We start from the raw sequence: 17114 nt of genomic DNA, 5'->3' as shown, positions 1-17114 counted from the left end.
TCACTGAGCTGGACACATGTGAGCCTGATCTTTCTCTAATGACACAAATAACAATAACAAAAAAAAAACAAAAAAAAAACTTTACTGATGAACTGAACTGAGACTTCATCCTAAAAAACTGATCAGGTCAGCTACATTGGAATATAAACTGGTAAAGTCAAGTGATGCGCTGGTTCCTCAGCCCTGTTTGCCATGTATATTTTTATATGTTTGCATGTTATTAAAGTTTCCACATTATTTACATTTACTATGCACTACATCCAGCTGGTTGTTATCGCAGAATAAACCCCAACGTGAAGCGGAGAACACAAAACATTGACAATGAATATTGACATAATATTTAATTGAAATAGAAAATATTGAAATTATTTGAAGCTCGAAACTCAAATCGAAAGAAAAACAGTTCCAAACAAGGAGCAAGCCAAGACAAAGGAATAAGTTCAAACAACAAAACAAACCTTTTAAGAGATAGTATACAGTCATACTTCTTATTACATGGCTTTTCACCAAATTAATAATAAAGTGGACATGAAATACTGATTTGAGTCAATTTTCACAATTTGACCTGTTTATTATGTTATAATCCTTTACAATGTACAAAGAAATAATCAACATGAGCACCACAACAATATTACTTTACTATTAATACTGAAGTCTTTCTTCGGATTTCATTTTCAATAATCGACAACTGAGACGCAAGATTGCGCAGTTTCGTTTGTATGAAACGAGAGAGCAAGTCCTTGCCGTAGCACGAGAGACATGAATAAAGCACTGTTAAATATGTTAATATGGTCAGCAGGATGTGACAGACCATGAATGGTTGAATTGAGAGAATCCTGTGTATGTGACGTCTTTGAGATGGTCAAACAAGTGAGGTAAATGGAAAGCTCTATCTGTCAAAATGTTTTGCACACTTATCAGACAGCTGCGACACATTAAGACAACTGACAGGTTTGGGAGTGAACTGATGTACAGGAAGAATAATTCAATAAATTTAAACAAATTATTGCCACAGCACCTGTTTTGAAGTGCTACAATCCAGAAGAAGACCTAGTTCTTCAGTGCTACTCCTCTGAAACAGGATTGGATGGAGCACTTCTACTGGCAGGACATCCAGTTGCTTTTTGTAGCAGAGCACTTATGCCTGCGGAAAAGGGGTATGCTAAAATAGCAAAAGAATGCCTGGAAATTCTGTTTCTGAGACATCAGTGATATGACAACAATGTTGTCTAAGTTCCGGGTTGACTAATGCACCTAGCAGACACCCTCAGCAGAGCGTATTTAGTGTATGAGTATATTTAGTGTATTTAGTGTAAGAGTATGCTGCAGATGGATCTTTAACCTGTTCCAGTTCAAGGAAGTCTACAAGAGATAGACAGAAAGGGCTAAGAAGATATTTCAGATATTACAACAAGTGATACTTCAGAGATGGCCAGAAAAGAAACCTAAAGTTTCTAAAGAGAAACCTAATGTTGAGGTGATGTAACATGGTGTGATTTTCAGAGGATAGAGAGCAGGAATACAAGCAAAGTTGCTCTCGTTTCAACAGAAATCATGGAGAGAATTCATGCAACACATCAGGGTATGTTCAGACTGGCAGTCCAAATTCGATTTTTGTGCATATCCGATTGAAATCCGATTTAGCAAGTGTGAACAAAGTGTGAATGCAATTTTTACAAACCATATGTGGCGCATTTCTGGAAGTGATATAAAAGTTAAAAGGCCCATGGGATTCCAGACACAGTGATCTCTGATAACAGGCCACGGTAGTACCAACAAGAATTCAAACAGTTCAGCACAGCTTGGGAATTCAGGCATGTAACATGATAACATCATCTCCAGCATATCTGAAAAACAATGGCAAAGCTGAGCATGCAGTATTCAAGTGCCAGATTCAATGCCAGTCCTGTACAAAGACTCAAGCATCACTGCAGACACAAGACAGTCTCCTGCAGCCAGGTGTGGAAAACAAGGAACTTGCAGTAAAAGGCAACCAATGCAAACAGGCCTACCACTACAATAGAGGAGCAAAAGGTCTTTAGGAAGAAGAACAAGTAAGAGTTCACTTGGACACGAAACACAGAACAGTCCAGACACCAGCAAACGTGATGTTGTTCACAAAGTTTTTTTGCATACAGTGACCATAGTTGTGTTTAAAAAAAGGAGGATGTTACAATATGGTCAGCAGGATGTTATATACAGATATGGTTGAATTGAGAGTCCTGTAAATGTGACGTCATTGAGATGCACAACCATGTGAAGTAAAGTGCTGAGAAGCAAGCATCCTTTATTGTTTGAAACCAGAGACAGAGTGAACCTAGGATATAACAAGCACCAGCATGAAATACTAGCTGGATGAGCGGTCTGTTAAACTCCATTGCTATTGATGAAGGAAATAGCATTTTAAGAAAATTTCAGACTTAGGAAAGGATCAAGTATTCCAGAGGGCCACATTATAATCATATTTATCTGTGATACATGTTCCTGTATATTAAATATTAGACCAGTGTCAAGCTGTTTTTAACCTGCAATAATCTAAAAACATTTATAGGAAGTTCTAAAAAAAAAAGTACCTCTGTTCCTCTGGAAGACTCATCTCAGAGGAACAGTCTTTTCCCAGGTCCGCTGACATAATGCAGCTAAACTGCCAGTGCAAACAGATCAATCCGCCATTCAGTATGACCTGGAGATGACAATATGTAACTGAGATGAATAACATGATAGTTCAGAGTGATAAATGATGAAAAACTCAGACAAAGCTATTTATTTAAAACAAAATTGGTTGCATTTCAATCATTATATTTCAACTGTAGCAAATTAGCTCTAAAGAAATATTAATAATCAATCATAACTTGTTATAATTGATTATGAATATTTGGATCAGTTAAAAGAATTAACTTGATGTAGTAAAATACACAGTATCAAAAAAATAATATAATTAAAAGACACTACACAAGACAGTAAATCATTCACACAATGTTCTGGGATGCATGTTCTTTTATAGATCAGTTTGTCTATAAATTAATGCAGGAAATGTCTGTTTTAAGATCTGATTCTGTCTCCCCTATGGCCTCACATGACCACATATCATAATTACATGACCACATTTTTCAGAGCAATAAAATCATATTATCTGATGGTCGCCCTGGCGACTGAGGCCTTTTCTGCTCTCTTATCTCTTTTGGGGGAATATTTCATTCCTAAAGAGTGGGCTTTAAAGCTTATTTGTTAAATTTAACAAATAGTTATATGTCGGTTTATCTCAGTTGTTACACAACAGATTAACAGACTTGCCCCAATCTCCTCACAACATATTATATATATATATATATATATATATATATATATATATGAAGAGTTCAGATGCAAAAGCCTCTAAATGCCATCTGAAATTTTCTTATAGAATGATCATTTTTATCAAGCTCGTATATTTTAATTCAATAATTTCACTTAAATTGCAATGAAGATTACCTATTAATTATCATTTAAGTGAAATTACTGAACTTAAATATACAAGCTTGATAAAAATGATCATTCTATAGGAAAATTTCAAATGGCATTTAGAGGCTTTTGCATCTGAACTCTTCATATATACATATACATATATAATATATATATAAGAATGTAAGAATTGAGAAATTAGGAGATGCCGGACAGTCTGGTTGAAGAGCGACCAGAGCCTGAGAGGACAAATTACCTCTCTGGAAATTAACATTTGAACTCCTCCTCGTGCACTATTGAGACCTCTCAGCCTCATGTATTTCTTAATGTTGGGTTGCATCTCTTCTTTTTATTCCAGAGCATTTGATGTTTTGTATCGATTGTCTTTGAAATTGGCATGATACATTTACCTGACATAATAAATTGTTATATTTGATTATTCTAACTGACTTTGACATTTTTTCATTAAAGAGTTAAAAGGAATTGTCAAACATTTGCTCATAATTAATGATCTACAGATATCATTAAAACCTTTTCATTTATGGAGTCAGATGAAATAACGAGAGAATACATATTCAAATGCATTGCATTTAATCAAAAAATACTTTGCCTCGAGAAAAAACAGTAACACGTTAAGACCTTCCGCGCTGGTCGGATGCCTCCATTGGTCTGATCGAGCGCAAGCTTATTTATATATATATATATATATATATATCATACATGCCAACCCTCCCGATTTTTCCGGGAGACTCCCGAATTTCAAAGCCCCTCCCGAAAATCTCCCGGACCGACCTTTCTCCCGAATTTCTCCCGATTTCCACCTGGACAACAATATTGCTACACCATCCGTTAAAATGAAGTTAATTCGGCCAGCGCTCATACCTGTTTACATCCTGTTTTCGGTTGAAGTCCAAAGTAGTCGATTGTCGAGTTCACGCGCGTGATCATAGGTAACTAAACATATGCACCTTTAGTCGACAATCGACTACTTTGGACTTCAACCGAAAACAGGATGTAAACACAGGTATGAGCGCTGGCCGAATTAACTTTATTCATATCTTTCACATCTACTGCAGTCAGATTCACCCGTGTTAACTCTAAAGGAATCCCCCCCCCCCCGCGTCCTTTTAAATATCTCCCGAATTCTGAGGTCTCAAGGTTGGCAAGTATGATATATATATATATATATATATATATATATATATATATATTAGGGATGTGCACGAATATTCGAATTTTCGAATATTCGATCTGTAATTATTATTCGAAAAATAAAATACTATTCGAATTTTATCGAATTTATGAAGCCGTAAATACTTCCCAGCAAACAGGGGACGTCCCCCGGACGTTTTGAACGTCCCCTTAGGTCCGCATTAGGTCCGCTTTGTAACGTTCCCGAGCGGACGTTCGGAGGACGTCCGCATTTGGTCCGCTTTGTAACGTTCCCGAGCGGACCTTCGGGGGACGTCCGCATTTGGTCCACTTTGGAACGTTCCCGAGCGGACCTTCGGGGGACGTCCGCATTTGGTCCGCTTTGGAACGTTCCCGAGCGGACCTTCGGGGGACGTCCGCATCTGGTCCGCTTTGGAACGTTCACTGATGGACGTTCTGAGGACATTTATCCGTGCCAGTTTGCGAACGTCTCCCTCACATGCCATTTCCATGACAACACACAATCCAGTCGCCCATGCCTTTGATTTTTATCATTAGACCGGACATCTTGCAACTCAGACAAATGACTGATTAAACTAAAATATAAACCCATATTGGATTTAAAAGGGGATTTGTTTATCCATTAAATTAACTGTGATAATGGATTTTATCTAAAAAACATGGTTTTTGTTTTGCAGATTGAGGTTATAGTTTTATAACTGAAAATAAACTATAGTAAAAATATTATTTATAGCACATGCTGGAAAGAAAGTGGAAAATAACACAGATAAGACAAATGTATCCTAATTTAGGCTACCTGTAAAAATGTTGGTCAGGCGATTGAAGGACTGGTTTTATTCAAAATAAGTTATTTTAGGAAAAATATTATTCTAATTATTGCACTTAAGACTGATAGCACATTGCATTTCAAATAACAAAAAAAAGTGTCATATAGCTACACACTATAATTTTGGCAGAATATGCCTCACACACCAGCAAGTTACGATCAAATGCATAGCCTATCTATGATCAAATGCACCTAAGCGAGTGACGTCATTCATTATGCACGCAGCATGTATCCATGTCTCCATGGCAACGCTCAGCTGTAGTGACAGTTGACGGTCCTCCTCAGACGCGGCCTTGTGTTTTCCCTTTCGTCTGTCTTAAAGGTATTTTTAATTTTTAGATTAGTATACATTAGTTATCGTAAACACTATACATCATTACATATTATGAAAATTTTACTTTTTAAAACGTTTGCTGAAGTTGTCCGCCGTGTACCACTGCTAACCGTTATGCTAACACTACGAAACTAACGTTAGCTGCTAAATGTTGCTGAAATGAGACGACGTTATATTTCACATATTCATATATAGACATATAAAATCATAACACTACTGAATGTGTTAATTTTGTTGTTTTAGATGCCAGGGGGAATAATTGCCAACGGACTAACCCCACAGCTGACCGACCGAGACACACACACAGCTGCCAGCGCGTTTGAAGACACACACACACACACACGGAAAGAGCACAACACCTTTACAATTGTTCAAATAAATACTTTGTTCCTTACAACGTGTCTGTTTTCTTTGGTTAGCCAGAAGTAAAATAAAATAAAAAAGGATGTTAAAAGGACTTCTAATGAACGTTCTGTAAAGGTCCCCGAATTTTTTCCAAACGTCCCACTAAGGTCCCTCGGGACGTCGCACGGCGGTCCTGCAAACGTCCTGCGAAAGTCCCCCGCGACGTCCTGCGAACGTCCCCCGCGACGTCCTGCTAACGTTTAAAGAACCCTACACGAAGACGTCCAGAGGACGTTCGCAGAGGACGTTCAGGGACGTTCTAGGGACGTCTTTTTGTTAGCTGGGTTTGCGGGTCGTAAATGCAGTGAATCCCTGATAAATCCCAAGCACTAACTCGCAGTTATAATTAAATGCACTGGGTGGCACTGTGGCACATGTTTAACAAGTTGTTTGTATTTTATCATAATGTCGTCGTCTGCCTCGCGAAGTTTGGAATTACTAGTCGAAAATGAGGTTACTAAATGGAATTACTTTTGATCAAATTAATTAATTAATCTGGAATTATAATATCATCACCACAATGAGAAATCACATGAAATCCAAACAGCAGTCGACTGAGGAAAGACAGCTGTCTATCACTGCATCACGACTGCAGGTAAGCGCGCAGCTGTAGTGCGAGTGATCCGAGATGATAACTTATCTAATAGTAAAATGATTTTGAGGTATATTCTTCCTTTAAGTTTTCTTTGAGAGAGAGGTTTAAGAACAGAAAACGCAAGGTGCTGTTAGAAACTTAGAACTAGAACACCGTTATCTTTGTTTCTCTGAAACGTCTGTCAGCGCAGCGCGTTTTCTCACTCGAGCATAAATTGCTCGCGGCGTCCCTCCATGTGGATATTATTGTTTTTCTCAACATAAACGTGAAACAATATAAACACGATAATCATATGCTGACTCGAGTGTGTGAGTACGTTCTGTACGATAACTGGCGCAATCTGCTACTCTGCTTTATTAGGCGTTTTTTTCCGTTCGCGCTGCTTGAGCTTATATCCTTTTGTTCTTATATTTTTTTTGTTTACACATAGCGATAGGCCTACTGTTTAATGTTTTCAATTAAAAGAAAACTTTAACACATGTTGTAAGCTTGTTGTGTATATTGCCTAATCGTAAGCTTCTTCAGAAATGGTGCCAAAACGTAAAAAAAAAAATACCTTAAAAAATAACGTATTTTTCGTTAAACGTCATTTAAATAAACGAATATTCGAATATTCGAATTTTATGAGCCCGAATATTCGAATGCAATATTTTTGAAAAATGCCCATCCCTAATATATATATATATATTATATTATATTTTATTATATCATTATATATAAATTCAGTTAGATTAATTAAATTGCTTTCATCTCTGCACAACACATGGCTCTAGACATTTAGCAATGCAGGGAATAAGCATAACAAAGACTTAACCCATATGTATTACTTTATTGAATTTTACATGATTTACACTTATATTTGCTCAACCTTTAATTACCTGGATAAATTAGAGTCCCTTTTCATGTGTCGTTTGTTCATTACTTTGAGTACATAATCTTAAAATAATTTTATCATTTTTGAATGCTCATAAAATAATTGATTAATTGTGAATTATCATGGTCATATTTGGTAACACTTTTCAATCAGGTTAATTTGTCCACATTATTTAATGTATAAAGTTACATTAAACCTTAATCAACACATGTGTTACTGTATTTGTTAATCTTTGTTAACGTTATAGCCAGTAGATCTGTTTGTTCTTGTTAGTTCACAGCACAGTGCATTAACAAATACAACTCTTTATTTTAATAATATATTAGTAAATTTATGTTGAAATTAACTAAGACTAATATATGCTGTAGTGTTCATTATTAGTTCATGTTAACAAATGTAGTTAACTAATGTTAATGAACATTATTATAGTGTTACAGGCTATACTATGTGAACCAAAATATTCTATTTAGTCACCAAACATACACACCCAAAACTTAACGGTCTGGTTTAAATAGCCATGCTCGATTTCGCAGACAAAAATGAAAGAGCAAATTGGGGTTTGGGGGACATTCAGAAGAAACGCATTATTCGTTTTCAGTAACACTTTTCAATAAACCTTTGTTTAAATAGGCTATATCCATCCGTGTCTTTCAAAAGTTAACTATCCCTCCGGAATAAAAACAGCCTCTAATTCGAATTTAAATCACGCTTACACCAAAACACTGTAATCGAGAAGTATTCAAACTTACGTGCAGTCTTGTCCCAGCTAACAATGACCTGGCGGTCCACCAGCGTTTTTTGGGCGGCACGAAGTCAGCGGTTTGACACGGTCGGACCTCCGGCGGCACACCATCGGCAACCCGACCAATCTGAAAACCCCGTCGGTCTGCCAGCGTTTTTTGGGTGGCACGCCACCAGCGGTTTTCCGCGGCTGGGCCACCGTCGGCACACCAGTGGCAAGCCGATAGTCGGTCCACGTGTTTCTGAGCGCTTACAGGACGTCTTTAATTTATAAATGTATATATATATATATATATATATATATATATATATTTATTTATTTATTTAACAGTTAAAAAGAATCTGAAAGCACAGAATAAAAAAATGGTGAAACTGACCTAATAGCTGCAGCAATATCAAAAGCAAAATGTTGGTGATATAAAAAATATTGCCTATGAGCATTTTTAGCACGCGTTCAAATGAAATATGGGGCTTGAGTGTTCGTAAAAACAACAACAAAAATATTTAAATTATTTTTAAAAAGCCACAATTGTCCCACTATCACGAGCAGTAGTGGTAATTGCACCTATGCATGGGTCATATAACTTCAAAATGAGTTTTAAATTCATAATTTTATGAAGAGATTTTTATTCAAGTAAGGTTCTTATTCTAGATGTTTATGTTTGTAAATGCTGTGTGTGTGACTGTGACGCGTTTTAATGTGCGTGCGCGTGAACACTCGAGCCGGGTTCAAACACTGGAGTGGAGATGAGTTGCCAAGGAAACGGCGCGGGTCCGCACCGCACTACTGCAACTGTCAGCAAAACTCCGTCTCTCGCTGTTGTTTTCACTGCTTTCAGGTGAGTTTAGCCTCTAAAATCACACAAATAATACACACAACTGTTCTTGACACTTATCTTACTTGTAATTGACACGCTTCTGTTGAATATTTACTTCATAGAAATGGTTTAGTGTCTTCGAAAAAGTCCGTTAGCATCTCAACCGTTTTCAGAAGAGGTAGGCTAACTATAGCTTGAGCTTTTGTTTATGAAAGTTTGGGCCTTTAATCACATCTTATGTGTAGATGAGAGGTTTTGATAGTTTTGTAAAGATTTTGCTTGGACGTAAGCTAATTTAACGTAAACGTACTGTTAATCGGTGACGTCACTTACATGGAGTACTTAAAAATTGCTGAAACTAGCTCAACGGTTAACAAATATTGATAAAAATTGTTCTGTGATTTCAGCAGCAACACAAATAATCCATCTACAACAGAGGAAAGCTCCAAAATGTCGACATTTTTGAAGAAAGCTGCTGCCAGAGAAGTGGGAAACACATGGTGAGGTGAGGAAGCTCATTAAATAACAGAGAAGATTTTCTTTTTCCCGAAAATATTAGTTAATGTTATCTCATTGGTTTTTTGTCAACTTGTTCTCTTTCAATTAGGACTGGTTTTATATTTCTATTTCCATCTGATTAATCGTGGGCCTCATTTAACTGAGAGTAGGCATTTATGAATAATTTTGGAAATATTAAATAAAATATGAAAAACATTGCACTGTTGATCAAACTAGTCTACTTTAATGTTTCAAAAGGAAGTTTGATTTGTTTTGTGTTTATCAATGTCAGATGGATAAATGAATATTAGATGCAGTTCAGGGTAGGATCAAGTTTCTCTCTGTGAAAAAGAATGTGTGTAATATTCAAAATAGTTTCTGTGTTTTAATGTGTGTGTGTGTGTGTGTGTGTGTGTGTGTGTGTGTTTGGGTAGCGTGTGTATGCATGTATCCACACATGCTCAGGTCCAAGGGCTCGATGTTTGCAAGCACACATGCACATATGTGTACATGAACATAATGAACATGTTCATATTTTACTTAATATTTTCAAAATTATTCATAAATGCCTACTCTCAGAAAAATTAGGCCCACGATTAATCAGATGCAAATAGAAATATAAAAACAGTCGTAACTGAAAGAAAACAAGTTGACAAAAATATTGAATCCAGAATTGGGTGATAATATAGCATAACAAGTGATTTATAAGCTATTTTTTGTAGACCAGTTATTTTTGACCGGGAACACCACAAGTGTTATAGGGTTTTGAACACAACACAATGAAAAAGTAAACCTAAAAACATACATTTTGTTATCCTAATTAAGAAATCATTGTCTGTTCTTTCTCTTTTCTGCATTTCACTTCTGTTGTAGCTTCTGTCCTTTTAATAAACCTGTCATTATATAATAATATTGTTGGCTCTGTGGCAAATGGTTAGTTGTGTTCCTAGATCCTTCCATGCTGATGCCCTGCACCATTGCAGAGTTGAGCTGATCATCATCTCTGAGGCGCTATCACCCATATGACTAGTAAGTAAAACCAAGCCAAAGACAAATTTCCACTTGTGGACAATAAAGGAACTAAACTAAAACTTCAAACATACACTAATGTTGTTGGTAAAAAAAAATATTTTGAAAGAAGTCTCTTATGCTCACCAAGACTGCATTTATTTAATAAAAAATACAGTAAAAACAATAATATTGTGAAATAATATTCAAACATTTAAATAACTGTTTTCTATGGAAAATGAATTGATGAAACGTTTATGATTATTATCAGTTTTGAAATCAGTTGTGCTGCTTCACATTTTTGTGTTTTTCAGGATTATTTGATGAATAGAAAGGGAAAAAAAGCATTTTTTTGAAAAATCTTTACTCTCTCTCTCTTGGTCAATTTAATGCATCCTTGCTGAATAAAAATATTTATTTTCTATTCTTATAAAAATAATCATTCTATTGAACCCAAACTTTTGAATAGTAGTGTAAACTACCATTTATATATGTTGGGTCTATATTTAACAATCCTGGAGAGAGAAAAAAGAAAGTGGATTAAAATGTTACACTGGTTTACAAAAAAAATATTAATCAGCACAACTGTTTTCAACATTACAAATACTCAGAAATGTTTAGGACGTTTGCATTGTGAGAATGTATAGTATTCAAATATAAAAATGCTGACTCGTTAGGTCATGTTTTCTCATTAAAATCTGACGATTTCCTATTAATTCAATAGAATGTAAGGGAATAACTCTAGAATATCCTTCCTGATATGTTTCGGGCCCAGAAACATGATCCTAATTTAAATCTAGATTAAAGACACATCTCTGTAGCCAAGCATTCAATTTACACATCTCATAATCTTGCACTACAGTTATATGTGATGAAATAATAAAAAGTGCACATGATCATCTTTTGCCTAAAATAATATGACAGCAGCAATGCTAATCTTTCTCCTGTTGCTTCCCTGTTTCTATCTCAGGATGCTCAGCAAGTTCACTAGAGATTACAGCAGCTCTAGTGTGGATCCAGCCTCACTCGTGAAGACTTCAAATGACACCAAGACTCAAAAAGACTTCAGATGGTGACAACTATCGATGGACACAAAACTGCCAGATATTATCCTTACATTGCATTGGCCCAGTTTCACACACAGGGCTTAGATTAAGCCAGGATTAGGCCTTAGTTAAATTAGGATATTTAAGTAGCTTTTTTAAATGTACTTCAGAAAAAAAGAAGGAAAAAAAAACATTACTGGTGTGCATATTGAGACAAAACAATGGCCCTGAAATATTTTAAGATATGTCAGTGCAAGTTGCTTCCAGTTAAGACAGTTCAAAAATGCATTTTAGTCAGGGACTATCTTAAGCCTTTTCTGTGGAACCGGGGAAGGGAAGGGAAGGTTTGCATGACAGTTTTGCTGACAAATAAACAGGAATATCTCAGTACACGTAACTAAGAGAAAGAGTAAACATTGTTCTAACATATTACCAACATTGTAAGAATAGCGGGTTAAAAATCTGCAACCCTTTGAAGGATAGCAATTAGGACTTTAAACTCATGACTTGGATTATCTTATGGACATTACTTTGTTGCCAAAAGATGCTCTCCAGTGAATAGCAGTCGCCTCTGGCTGATTAAAGGATATTTCGCGATTGTATAACCTTGAACATGCATTTTTTGTAAAGCTGCTATGAAACAATTTGTATTGTGAAAAGCACTATATGGTTTTACTATGGTACAACTGTACCAACCATGTTATTTATTTATTTATTTATTTATTTTTCAAACCATGGTTCAACTAGTAATATTGCTGTAATAATTGCTGTAAAATTATGGTAATCATGACTATAAACGTATGTTTTTAAACCTTGGTTGTTGTGAAAGCATGGTTCATTTTGTTAGCAACTATGGTTTTACTGCAAATGCTGTGGTAAAACCATGGTTAATTTTCATAAGGGTACAACTTATCCTATAATGTCCTTGACTAATAGTCACATTGGATAAAAGAATCTGATAAATGTAATGCAAATGTATCCATTTCATCTGTTCACTGAAAATTAATTTAATAAAAATTAATTTGCAACTGCTATTGAGACTGGTGTACATTGCTTTTTTTATCCATTATAGTGAATTTTGGTTAGCATGAGTAACTGATTATAAACCGTGGACCGACCGTGGTCCGCCAGAAAACACTTATTATAAACCAGCGGCACGATAGCGGACCACCGTCGGGAAAGCGGCGGCTGCCGCTGGAGGTCCGCTAGAATAACGATGAGCAAAACGCCAGTGATCCGCCGGCGGCGTCCGCCGGTGGGCCGCCAACTTTGCCACCGGTGGTCCGCCACTGGCCCGCTGGACTCATGTTAGCTGGGGTCTTGTGCAATAAGAAGAGATTTGAAACACTTTCAGTGCTTTTTCTGTCTTTTGCGCTTGTAGCTTGTCACTTGTCATATGGCACTTTTCTAAAACAGACTCTGCAGTCTCTGTGAAAAGATTCTGCGTCATCAACTGCGCGTGTGTTTCTAGACTTTGAGAACGATTATCAGCAATGGCAGCCAATCTTACGTCTTCATTTTCCATAGAAGGTCAGTAGGGTGATCGGTTCTGGGCGCGCGTTGCCAAAACACATGCTTATCCACTGCAGCGACTGCGCTCCGCTAGCGGGCCGGGGTCAAGTTACTTTTATGTTCGATATTCGCTGCATATTCATAGGCTGCTTTAGGGACCGTCTGCAAATTCAGCTCACAGTGCAAACCGAAGTCCAATAGTTAATGGTTTTTCATGTTTCAAATGTTGTAGTAATTCCTATAGTGACCAGACTGACTTACTACAGGTGACATTTTAACTATACCTCCCTTATTGTATGTACAGTACACAAATATTGATACGAAAATATTACTGTAAATCACCTAAAGTGTTTTTTCATGTTTCAAAGGTTGTAATAATTAATTCCCTAGTGACCAGACTGACTTGCTACAGGTGAAATTTTCACAATACCTCCCTTATTGTACCTACAGTACACAAATATTGATATGAAAATATTACTGTAATTCACTTAAAAAGGTTTTTTTTTTTTTTTTTTTTACGTTTCAAATGTTGTAGTAATTCCCTAGTGACCAGACTGACTTACTACAGGTGACAATTTAACTATACCTCCCATACTGTATGTACAGTACACAAATATTGATATGAAAATATTACTGTAATTCACTTAAAATGTGTTTTTTCATGTTTCAAAGGTTGTAGTTATTCTCTATTGACCTGACTGACTTACTACAGGTCAAATTTTAACTATACCTCCCTTATGTAATTACAGGACACGGATATTGACAAGAACATATTACTGTAATTCAACTAAAGTTTTTTTTTTTTCATGTTTCAAAGGTTGCAGTAATTCCCTAGTGACCAGACTGACTTACTACAGGTGAAATTTTGACCATAGCTCCCTTACTGTATACACAAATATTAATATGAAGTTATTACTATAATTCACTTCAAGTTTTTTTTTTTTTTTTTTTTTTCATGTTTCAAAGGTTGTGGTACATTCCTAGAGACCTGACTGACTTACTACAGGTGACATTTTCACAATACCTCCCTTACTGTACGTACAGGTTGTAGTACATTCTTAGTGTAAAAGTCTTTATGCAGTAATACCAAGCAGAAAATAGGTCACAAGGATAAGAGAATGGAAAAGTACCCCAAAAAACCTGTAGGCAGGTTTTGGGAGGCACTGGAAGAAGAATGTGTTATATAAGATGTTTTTGAGATGTTCCACCAATAGAAGAAGGCCTAGGGAAAGATGTTTTTAATGGTGGCAAGGACACAACGAGTGGCAAAAAAGAAGAGATAGATATGAGGGTGCCCATAGCGATAAGAAAAAGGTATAAGACATGAGGACTGGGAATGGTAACTTTAGATGTCCAGATGGCCAGCTGGTATCTCACTTTGTTGTTTATACAATAAAGTTAATTCTTTTGACCTGGAACTTCAACTCTGAGAAATTTCTTTGACATCAAAAAGTCAAAGTCAAAGGACTTTGAATTTGCCACAACACAACTCAACTAAAGTAATTTTGATAAATGTATTAGGCAAAAGTAGGAATTAGAACTGCTGTTCCTGGTACAACACATTTTATTTTTCATTAAAAAAACTGTAAAGGTTTTAGCTTTATCATGCTTTAAACGTTATAAATAAGCAACACCCTTATTGTAAAGATTCAAGTTAAATTTTTTGTTATAAAGTCCACAAAATAAAGATATAGAGTGGTAATATTGCAACAAGGAGAATAAAGGAGAAACTTCTGCAGATATTCTTTAATGAAAAAAGTTTAACCAACTTCAACTATTCTTAATGTAAGACACAAATACAATTTAAAAAATGGTGTTTGATTCAACTGTTAAACTGGAACACAGTGAGCACAACCATTGTGCATCTTTTCCAGGACTATCTGGTGATAGTCCAAGGCAGCATGTGTGGTACCATCTTTGGCACTGTTCACATTGTATCTTAAAAATAAAGATAAATGTACCATTTAAAAAGTAAACACATTAATTATTGTACTGCTATGGTATTCTTGCTTCTTCTGAACTCAGTATACTTACCCAAACAATGTTGATTTTGGACTTAAGTTCCTTACATCCACAGTGTGAACAGTAATCCTCCTTGGATTCTACAGCAAAATATTTATTTATTTAGTATGTATGTATGTATGTATGTATGTATGTATTTATTTATTTATTTATTTATTTATTTATTTTTAAAACATAAGCTTCAGTATGTATCATCCTTATGCTAAACATACCATTTAACCTTCTTATTCTTAGACTGATATGGTACATTAAATCCTATAGAAGTAGTATGTATCAGACGGCAAGTGTCAAAATGATTAATGACTTTGACCTTTGACCTTTTGACAGGTTGAACTTCCGGTGACCTTTATGATTGATGGGTTGAACTTCCTTTATGAGGTCATGGGATTAACCTTTGCCCTATCGATCATGTGGTTTGACAGTTGCTTTTGCCCGGGTGACCTAGCTAGTCCTAAATCATATTTTGAAGGATATTTTTGACCTATTTAAATAGAACAGATGTTTTGACGGCCGGTGTCATGTTATATGTGTGTGTGTCTGGTTATATGGTGTCAGGCGTCCCCGGCATCGCCACCCACCCTCGCATTCCAGAGCATCGGGCACTGACATCTGAACATGTGCTGTTCGATCACTGTGAAACTGTGAAGTGTATGTCACACAAACACATTCTATCCTTTATATTCTATCCTTTGTCTAATTTATAGAATATAAATGATATAATCTAAAATAGTTAAACTAAGCTTGAAAACATTCAGTTTTAAAAGTATATAAATATCTTATTGATCCAATTGTTTTAGCTGAATAAAAGAATATAAAATAAAAATCTTACTAAAACCAATTATTTTAGTTTCAGATAAAAATTAAATCATCTTACATAAAACATTCTATCCTTTATATAATTGATATAATCTAAATAAATAAGGTTGAAAACATACTGTTCTTTAAAAGTGTATAAATGAAATGGTTATAAAATAATTTTACTAAGGTTGAAAAATATTCTGTTCTTTTAAAAGTATATAAATGAAATGCTTATAAAATCTACCGAACCAAGTATTTCACTTTAAAGAATTCATATAGTCATTCCTGAATGACCTCACACTGTCTCAAAACATGGGGAGCTCGCCTCTAATGTATGTGTGTCAAAAAGTAAAGGAGCCGTGTGTGTGTGTGTGTGTGTGTGTGTGTGTGTGTGTGTGTGTGTGTGTGTGTGTGTGTGTGTGTGTGTGTGTGTGTGTGTGTGTGTGTGTGTGTGTGTGTGTGTGTGTGTGTGTGTGTGTGTGTGTGTGTGTGTGTGTGTGTGTGTGTGTGTGTGTGTGTGTGTGTGTGTGTGTGTGTGTGTGTGTCTGTGCGCGCCCCCTTCGCATGTGAGCTCTGACATCTGAAACAGGATCCCCCATCCACATTCCTGAGCACGGTGAAAGTGATAATAATGTTTTATATTTCACACAATAATATAAAATAAAATATCTTGCTAAAGTTGAAAAACATTCAGTTCTTTTTAAAATATAAAAATCTACTGAAACCAATAATTCAGCTTTAGATAATCAAAAGAATAAAAATCATCTTACTTTATTTTAGAGAGTTGAATAAGCTCTTAACACATCAATGCCCATACCATGGATGTCCACAAAAAAAATGCAATGTATGAAACGGGTTCACGGAAATAAAAAATCATCTTACGTGTTTAGAAATCAGGGCCCTCTGGCCTCTCTTTACACCAGCGTGGCTCTAACTCACAGATCAGAATGCTTCTCAAAGTAAAAGCCAGAGCACATCGTATTCCAGAGAGCATCAAGGCACTGTGATTAAACAATGTCACAA

The 17114-nt window shown here is 35.8% G+C and overlaps 1 protein-coding gene and 2 long non-coding RNA genes across 4 annotated transcripts in view; 1 reads left to right on the top strand and 2 right to left on the bottom strand.

Moving 5' to 3' along the window:
• LOC309475586 (uncharacterized protein) overlaps nucleotides 1-17114 on the bottom strand; it is a 388909-nt gene that overhangs the window by 142245 nt on the left and 229550 nt on the right. The window lies entirely within an intron of this gene.
• Nucleotides 2-13385, bottom strand: LOC309475716. 2 transcript variants are annotated; one of them, XR_014197805.1, is made up of 3 exons: nucleotides 13270-13385; nucleotides 2574-2683; nucleotides 2-35 (listed from the first exon to the last, which is right to left on the bottom strand). It is a non-coding gene; the product is annotated as an uncharacterized lncRNA (long non-coding RNA). The 2 variants fall into 2 exon arrangements; XR_014197806.1 differs by lacking the exon at nucleotides 13270-13385 and adding an exon at nucleotides 8398-8410.
• LOC309475691 lies at nucleotides 8414-12793 on the top strand. The gene is made up of 2 exons (XR_014197771.1): nucleotides 8414-9712; nucleotides 11684-12793. It is a non-coding gene; the product is annotated as an uncharacterized lncRNA (long non-coding RNA).

The sequence above is a fragment of the Leuciscus leuciscus genome (assembly GCF_965113295.1).
Source record: "Leuciscus leuciscus genome assembly, chromosome: 15".
NCBI lineage: Eukaryota > Metazoa > Chordata > Actinopteri > Cypriniformes > Leuciscidae > Leuciscus > Leuciscus leuciscus.
The sequence above is the reverse complement of the archived record's forward strand: the minus strand, read 5'-3'. Positions and strand labels throughout refer to the sequence as shown.